Source organism: Dioscorea cayenensis, chromosome 19, assembly GCF_009730915.1.
Source record: "Dioscorea cayenensis subsp. rotundata cultivar TDr96_F1 chromosome 19, TDr96_F1_v2_PseudoChromosome.rev07_lg8_w22 25.fasta, whole genome shotgun sequence".
Classification (NCBI taxonomy): domain Eukaryota; kingdom Viridiplantae; phylum Streptophyta; class Magnoliopsida; order Dioscoreales; family Dioscoreaceae; genus Dioscorea; species Dioscorea cayenensis.
In genome coordinates, this window is record NC_052489.1 from 7,255,495 (window position 1) to 7,265,038 (window position 9,544).

A 9,544-nucleotide genomic window follows, 5' to 3' on the forward strand; every position below is an offset into this window, starting at 1 on the left:
CATCATCTTCTATTTTCAAAGAGCCCTTTCATCTTCCATCCTTTCACTCCTATAAAACCCAAGTTTTGATCTCTCGCACCAATTGTTTTCAACTCTTTGGAGGTTAAGATGTGATTCGCTAGAGTTTTCATAGAGTTTCTTCTCCGATTTGTTCCAGTAAGGCTTCACTCCCCTCCACCCTTTCGATGTTCTTCAAGACCATTTTCATGGAGCTTTCATGGTATTTTTATACTATTTCCCCTAAGGAATCGTGCTAGACACTTCTTCAATGTTTCAAAATGGATTTCTATGAGGCATAGGAGCGCGACTCCGACCAAGTCACCGGAGTCAGGCACCCACGTGGGTGTGGGGCCAACCCACGCACCCGCGTGGGCTGGCCGCGCCCAACCAGCAGGGCCACGAGCCCGCGTGGCCCCCTTGTCCGAGAGCCACCCCAGCCACGCGACCGCATGGTTGGGGCGCATAGGAGCGCTGCCTAGTAGACTACGCACTCGGGCTAACCATGCGCCCGTGCGGGCGTGTGGCCGTGCACTGCGCACAGCCCACGCGGGCGCGTGGTAGCCTGGCCGAGCTAAACACGCACCCACGGGGGTGCGTGGCTGGCCCACGTGCTCGCGTGAGCTGGGACAGAGGCTAGTGGCCTGTTTTTCTGAGTGTTTGGGATGTTTTTCTGAGAGGTCGGGAGAGTGCAAGGATGTGTTCTTTGAGTGTTTGGGAGTGTGAAAATGAAAAAGTCTCAATAGATTTATAAAGGAAATCGTGCCCTTTTGAGTTATGTACATTCACACGGGCGTGTGGAAATTACCCACGCCCGTGTGACTCTATAGGGGAGCTTCACAGGGGCAGACACACGTCCCTATAAGCTCTCGGGATAGCCTCTGACTCTCTCTGAATGCATTCACACGGGAGTGGAAATTCTCCATGCCCGTGTGCCGGACCCACAGGGGCACCCACACGTCTCTATGGCTTCTCTGTCCAACCGACAAATTTCTCTAAGTGTTTCACACACCCGTTTGGAAATTTCACACGGCCATGGATCTTCATAAGGGCTATTCATAGGGGCACTCACACGCCCATGTGTCTTCTCGGGATGGATAAGAACTCTCCACAGAGTTTCACACGGGCGTGTGGAAATTACCCACGCCCATATGTAATTCACAGGGTCATCCACAGGGTAGACACATGCGCCTGTATCTTCTCAAGATAGAGCTCTAAACTCTGTAGAGAAACACACGCCGGTATAAAAATTGCCCACGAGCGTGTGACCATCACAAGGTCATTCACAGGGGCATTCACACGCCCCTATGTCTTCTCGGGATAGAGAAGTTGAGCTCTGAACAGAAACACACACCTGTGTGGAAATTCCACACAGCCGTTTTTCTTCTCTGGATGACTTAGAAAAATTACAGACTTTGTAGAAAATTTCTACACAGTCACATATACTCAGAGCCTGCCTACATTATGAACAACTTACCAGAGAATCATGCACAACATGCTCAAACGACTAAGAACTTTGCTAATCACAATTAAGCAGATGAAAACACTAATGATTCATTAGCAAACACTACAAAAGCATGTAAAATATTAAGACACCAACACTCAAGCTTTTATTCATGCAAGCACTAAACTAAAACCTAGAAAACAGTAAAAACTTGGGTTACCTCCCAAGAAGCACTTGTTTAACACTAAGCTTGACGTACCTGTCCTTACCTCATGGGGGCTCATGGATGAAGGTTTCTCTCTTACCCATAACCTGAAAGCATGAAGAACATAATCTTCTGAAAGTCAAGAGGGAGTTATCGAGTTTGTCACCGCACAAGGGTTCATCACCCTTACTCCGTTCTTACACATCCCCATTAGCCTTGGGGCGTTTCTTGTGATGTCTCCTTGCACGCTTCATCATTCGGATCATCTTCTTCATGATCCTCGGGGTAGGTTACACCATGTCCTCTAGACTAAGTGTCATGATTTCTTCATTCTCCACCTCTTGGTCTAGCAACCCCTTGTACGGATCCGGACACATCATTTTCTACACATATTCATCTATTAGTTCATCGGTAGTGTGAAGAAAGTAAAGAGTATCATCAAAGTCGAGAGAATGTCTCATGGCTTCAGCGAGGCGGTATGTAAGCTTGTCATCCCCAACTTGTAATGTCAACTCCCCACCATCCATGTCTATAAGAGCCTTGGAAGTATGCAAGAACGGCCTCCCAAGTATCAGTGGGACATCGACATCCTCATCAATATCCAACACTATAAAATCCACAGGAAATATGTACTTATCAACCTTCACAAATACGTCTTCAATGATGCCTCTCAAATGTTTCACCGTTCGGTCCGCCAATTGAAGTGTCATCCGAGGGGACCTAGGCTCTCCTAGGCCTAGCTTTTAGAAGAATGTGTAAGGCATGACATTAATGCTAGCCCTGGAATCCGCCAATGCCTTTTCTTCGCCCAAATTACCAATGTTGCATGGAATGATAAAGTTTCCGGGGGTGTTTCTTCTTGTTCGGCATATTCTTTTGTAACACCACCGAACATGAAGCATCTAAGATCATAGATGCACTCTTCTCCAACTTTCTCTTGTTGGTCAAGAGGTCATTAAGAAACTTTGCATATCGAGGCATTTGAGACAATGCCTCCACAAATGGGATGTTGATATGAAACTGCTTGAATATACCTAAGAACTTCTTGTATTGCTCATCATTTTGATCGTTCTTCAATCTTGAAGGATAAGGGTTGTTGGCTTGTAGGGTGGGGGTGCTACCCCCTTCTCTTTTTCTACTTCCTCAACCTCCACGATCTCGAGTACTTCAATATTGGTCTTCTCGCTCGGAAGCCTACCCGCAACTTCTCGACCACTTCTCAAAGTGATCGCCTTCACATGTTCTCTCGGGCAAACCTTGGTCAAAGCTTTCCTAGTAACACGGAAACAAATCTGAGATCGGTCATCCGGGTCTCCAAGCCTAAAACTCGATTCTTCATGTTCGGGGCTTGTAGTTATTGTTGTTGGAAACCCGGTGGTGCCATGGCCTTTTGTTGCCCTTGATTATTCCATGAAAGATTCGAATGGCTCCTCCAACCCGGATTGTAGGTGTTGCTATATGGATTGCCTTGGCTTCTCATTGCATTACCCACAAAATCCACTTGTTCTACCGAGGATATACCACCAATATAAATTGGGCAATCGGATGGAGCTTGTCCTCCCCCTCACCCAGCGCAACTCGTCATGGCCGCCACTCTAGGAGAAGTTAGAATGTCTAACTTTTTGCTCAATCATTCAACCTGGGCCACCAATGAGGTAATTACATCGATCTCATGAAGTCCGGCTACCTTCTTTCTGTCTCTTGTGTTCCACTGATAACTATTGATAGCAATTCTTCAATGAGATGTTGGGCTTCGTTGGGGCTCTTGCTTCCTAAGGAACCTCCTACTGCAGCATCAAGTGACTGTCTTGTACTTGGGTTTAATCCATTATAGAAAGTCTGAATGATCATCCACTCGAGGAACCTATGTTGAGGACATTTCTGCAGGAATTCCTTGAACCTACCACATTCCTCAAGAAGAGACTCCAATTCCGTTTTCACAAAGGAGGATATTTCATTCTTGAGCTTCGCATATTTTTCAGGAGGGAAATATCGGGCAAGAAAAGCTTCTACCATCTCCTCCCAAGTAGTAATCGAAGCTCTAGGTAATGAATGTAGCCACTGTTTTGCTCTCCCCTTTAAGGAAAATGGGAAGGCCCTCAATCTAATAGCATCATCCGTAACACCATTAATCTTAAGCATATCGCACACATCCAAGAAATTCTCGATGTGGTTGTTCGAATCCTCATCGGCCAAACCATTAAACTGTGCCGACTACTATATCATCTGGATGAATGCTGGCTTTAGCTCAAAATTTTGAGCCGTAATCGGTGGTCGCACAATACTACATTATGTGCCCAGGACTACGGGTCTGGCATAATCTGATAGTGTCATCTGCTGCTCATTCTGTTCTGCCATATTTTCTGACCCTTCACCTTTTACCTCGGCTTAATTTGACTATTCTTGCACAGGTTCTTTTCCCCTTCTACGAAGTGTTCGTTCAAGTTCAGGATCTCTTTCAACCAATGTCGAAGGGTTTCCTTGGGTCATAACCTGGAGCTGCAACCAAAGAAAGAAAATCAAATCAAAATGATGGAAGAATAAGAAAGTGTGAAGTTGAATAAATGGTGAATAGCTAAAATAGCAAAGTGCAAAGTGTTTCTAAAACGCCTATTCCCCGGCAACGGTGCCAAAAAGTTGACATAACGACTTTTGCGTATATACCGCAAGTGCATGGGTTTTTCGAAGTAATAATACCCTGGTGAGTGGGTAGTTGTATCACATAGGGAATAGTGATTAGAAACATAAGTATTGCTATTTAACTAAAATGAAGATTAATCGATAGTAGTGTGAACAATATCAATATGAAAAGAAATAAACGAACAAGAAAGAGAGATGCTATAAAAAATGAGAGGAAAGTCAATCGATAGAAAATGGGGCACCCGGACATTCCTCTCCTAGGACTATTGCTTTAAGTGCAAACCAGCTATTATATCTCCTAACTGATGCTTAATGAGTCATGGAAATCTTAAAATACACAGTCCCAAACCTAAGGTCAACCGTGACTAACCCTACATTGTGCAAAGTTGCCTAAAGCTCTAGGGACTCCAGGTGATAAACCCTATTCCCTAACATAGATATAACCCTTTAGTTCAGGCGAAAGACCCCTAGTCACAATTAAGCCCCAGATACTAAAGATTACTTCAACGCTTCACTCTGTTGCTTATGCAACTAAGCCCTAGCGGAGTTCGTCTCTTAGCACTTCACTCTATTGTGACCGCAAAGAACTCTTGGATCGTGGAAGTAGGATAAATCACACCGGAGGGGAAAGGGGACATTCCGCTGCCTCTCGGCTCATCCTCTCAACCCTCTCCAATCTTGCTTTGTCTAACCCTCATGGTGTGTCACTCACTCACAAGGATTACCAATATAGGCTCTCAACCCTAGTGTCACTCTAAGGGAAAACCCATTCAATAAGCATTCAAGATTAGAACTCAATTAAAGACATTAATTAAAGAAACAAAACAGAAAGGTCACAGAAACAATCTCATCCTAGGGTTTACAAGTCCAAGTACCCACTAGAGGTTTAGCTCTCTATGGAGCAAGACACAATCAATAATGAAATCGAAAGTAAAAGCATGCAATCCATAAGTAAAACCCCCTTGTAGTCCGTATTGATGGTCTTGTGGAGCAGCCTCGTCTTCTCTAAGGGTTCCCTCATCAAGCCTAGGGCACACCTCGCCGAATCAATGCCGATGAAAGCTCCTCCAATAACTATCTTCTGAAGAAACAGGCTATTGAAGGCCGTAGAATCACTCCAAAAACCTTGTTAAAGCCTTTCGAAACCCTAGCCGTGAGCGCCTCCAAATATGGAGAAAAGATGAGAGAAATATGCGAAAAAGTTTCTGAAAACGGGCTAAAATTGCGACTTAAATAGGGCTGGAATCGGGCATCCACACAGGCGTGTGGAAATTCCACACGCCCTTGTGAAATTACATGAATTGATTTTCTACGGACTGTGAACAGTGACTGCTCTACAATGATTTTCTACAGTACCCTACTACAATACTCCGCCCAAAATACTCCCGAATCCACACTTTTCTTTGAGGCTATATGTATGGGCACATAGCCATGCGGTAGATCGCATTGTTTCTTCAACAAAATCATATTTGGCGATAATCTTTCTAGCTTTGCACAAGTTTGAACACATGAGTGTGACTGCCTTTGTGCCCCTCCACTTTGCATGTTCACTCGAGCACAACGGAGGTTGGCATGCACTCATATGTCTTTGAGCACAATTTGTGTCTTCATGTTTGGTCACTCTAAGATTTCATCAACAACGTACATTCACGATCTACTTTGGCTTCTTTCTTCCATACTTGTCTCCACTACCCTACCTGCACAAAAGCAACACAAATACATATGTATAAGCGATAAAATCTGAGAAAAGTAATACTCATTATAAGAAAAGAATACTTCGTATTACTAATACATAAGCACTTATCAACGTGCCCTCCTCTAACAATGATCGTTGTATTGTCCTCGAGAAACTTGCCATTATCTGTTGGAATATGGAAGAAACTTGTATCCAGCCACTTGGATCTCCAAAACTCCGATCACCCTACCTTATTCGACAAAAGAATCTCCTTCATTTTAGAGAAACCTAGGGTTTTTATAGTGGTCGAGTCCGCCATGGCCTCATCACGAGCGTTGTGATGCCCGTAGAGAGTAAGTTATTACTCGGTCTTCAAGTCGTGTCCTCGCACGGCTCTCTGGGCATTGTCTAGTGAGATCACGGTCATGATGGTTACCACAACGGCCGTTGTGAGGCCGTTGTGGGCTCTGTGTTACTTTCAGTGATTCCATGCTGCCATGGCTTGATAACAGCATTAAGAAGTGTAGACAACATGCATGGTGACTTGCATCACGCCCGTTATGAGTCATGGCGAAGTCTTGACTCAACAACTTGGTTCATTTTGCTTCAAAATGCCCCTGAATTCGCATCTTTTTCCCTAAAATAGAAATAAAGATCGTGGTGAACAAAAGAATAAAATTTCATCCTAATTAGGTGCTAAAAATGTCAATTTCCATGTTGAATGTAGTGTAAATGATATAAAAAAAATATGATCTTTCTAGCACTTATCAATGGGCTACTCCTTTACCGGCTCCTTGCCTCTAATCGAAGCTTCACTGCCTAAGACCACATCACACAATGCAAAGAACTCAACAAAAGAATGATTAAAAATAAAATGAAATGCATGAATGCACCCCTAACCCTAAAAATGCAATGCGATACCACTCAAGGCTTGGGTAGGGCTTAATCTCAAGCCCAAATGATCCCTATGAGTTCTCTTGGGAGGGATCTCCATTCAAGGCTAAGAAAGCAATGGAAAAGAAGTGAATTCATTTGTGCTATGATAGTGTTGCAATGCACCCAATTTCAAGATAATTAAGATTCATGGATTTCACTCAAGCTCTTAGCATCAAACAAGCAAGTATGGCAAACACAAAACTCACCAATTTCAGCAATTATAAACCCTAGATCTAGCATTCAAGAAATGACATACAAATAGAAGGAGGAATGGAAGGATATATATTGTATCAAAAATCCTACCCTCACAAACAAGAATAGAGTAACAATCAAGCTTCTCATGCTCATCAATGAAACCCTTAGTTTCATTTTACCAAAGATATTGAAGATGGAATAAAACAAGGAAAGAATAAAAAGCAAGAGAAATATCATACCTTCATGGCTTCAAATGGATGAGAGGGGGTGGAAGATCTACCAATTCCATGAGGAGGATGGAAGGACTCCAAACAAGGCTCTCATACAAGGAAAGAAGCAAATGAATGAGAAGGAAGCAATGAAGGAGAGAATAAAAGGGTTTGAGGCACAAAAATGATGAAAATACCTCACCTCTATGTGCTGGAAAGCCTCACACAAATGTGTGCCATTTCCACAAGAACATGCGCACTTCTGTTGATTGCTACAACACCATGCTACTGCCCCTTTTCTATAGTACCGCCAATGCCAATAAGACACAAGGGGTACCCACACGGGCGTGAGCCACTTTCACACACCCGTGTGTCACCTTGTGTTATTTTCTGGCGATTGCTACAATACCGTGCTACATTAATATTACTACAATAAAACCAAAAGCTAGGAAGAGACAAGGACACTTCCGCAAGGGCATGTGTCACTTTCACACAGCCGTGTGTCAACCTGTGTGCCTTTCTACTAATTTCCTACATTACTTTTTACTACAATATTTATGTTACATTACCGCGAAAACACTAGAAAGACACAAGGGCACCCACACTGGCATGTGAGGCTCCCAGGAGTATCACATGGCCTCACACACAGTAGTGTGAGTATTGATGAGCTTCCGACCAGGTGCCCAAGAAGGGTTCACAAGACCATTGTACAACCAAGAACTTCACATATCACTCAAAATACACTACTAAACACACACCCAAAATAGAAAATGACAACAACAGAAAGTTCTTAATATTACACATTGAAAAGGTCCAATGTAAGGTGGAATCTCTCTCTCTTTTTTTTTTTTTTAGAGTTTCCCACCTTTACCTATTGACGCTCATAGGGAGGCCATTGAATAGTCTTCTTTGAAGATTTTGATCCAAAATAATGTCCAATGCAAAAAATGTAATGCCCTCTTGGGTGAAGAAGAAAAAAAAATGATGTTTTATGTGATTAAAGAAAACCTTTCTCTATGCAAGGATAAAGTGAATGGGTTTTCTAGCATTAAGAAAGGAAGCCCATGTATTAACCTATAAACTGATAAAGAGAGTCTCCTCATGAAAGCAAGGGCTTCTCATTAGTTAATAGACATGATATTCAAAGCTAATAAAAAAAAATCTCAAACATCTTAAACAAACCCAACCTAATGACTTGACAATGTGAGAGGGTTATATTTCGGTAATATCAAACAAAAGTAATTATGAAGTCCCAAGACATAGAGGTCAAAGACTCAAAGGATTGCACAAGTCACAGTCTCGAAAGCTTCACAAGAGTAAAATGCTGAAGTCTTCAAACACCAAAGCTAAAAGGGATCTAGTTTACAATTATAACTTAAGATCCATTCCAAAACAAAATAAGTTAAAGTAGTCAATTTAGTGATCCAACCATCTAAAAGGTCATGACTTGGTGATGTGTACGTCAAGACTCAAGAACATGGGATGGCCGAGGCCCAGAAAACTCAAAGGAAGACATCAAGAAGTCAAAAAGTGGAAGAGCTTGACAAGTCCAAGGCCTAAAAGCTTTACAAGCATGAAAGGTCGGAGTTTTCGAAAGTCTGAATCAAACGAAATCAAGTTCATGATTCACAAATATAGAGAAATCTAAATGACGTTCAGGATAAAAAAACCTCGAAGAAGATCAAAGTCAACAAACTCAAAGGAGATATTCAAGCGTGATTTTCATCGAAAGTGTCAGGAGAGATAGAAATCAAGTAGACTCAAAATTATGTGAGGATAGAGGGAAATTAAGAAAGCAAGGTTAAGAGAGTTAGAGTTTGTAGTGTTTGTATTCTTGATTAAGTTCATGTATTCATGTAACTTTTTTTGAAAGTAATAAAATTAATTTCTCTCACATGTTCATTCATTTCTCATTCACATTCTAGTGACATTGTCTAGGGTAATTAATATTAGGAAACTTGCCCCTAATGGAAGTCATGAACCTATAATTTTTTGAAATTCTAAATAATTAAAATTTTGATTTGTGATTTATTTATTTTTAACTGGTTAACTCTTTAAATATCATGTGAGAATAAAGGACACAGTAGATTAGGATGAAGATTAATTTTTTTTATTAAAATTTATCTAACGTTTAATAATGAAACCGAAAAATAAAAATGAAAACAATATGTAAAGTGAAAATGAAACTTAAATTTTTAATTTTATATAATTAAATATTTAAAATAAGGAGAATAATTACTTTA

The 9,544-nt window shown here is 41.7% G+C and overlaps 1 non-coding gene across 1 annotated transcript; it reads left to right on the forward strand.

Annotated features, from left to right (window-relative positions):
- Positions 1 to 3,507: 3,507 nt before the first annotated feature.
- LOC120250874 lies at positions 3,508 to 3,614 on the forward strand. Its single transcript, XR_005533206.1, has one exon. It is a non-coding gene; the product is annotated as a small nucleolar RNA R71 (small nucleolar RNA).
- The last annotated feature ends 5,930 nt before the right edge of the window (positions 3,615 to 9,544 follow it).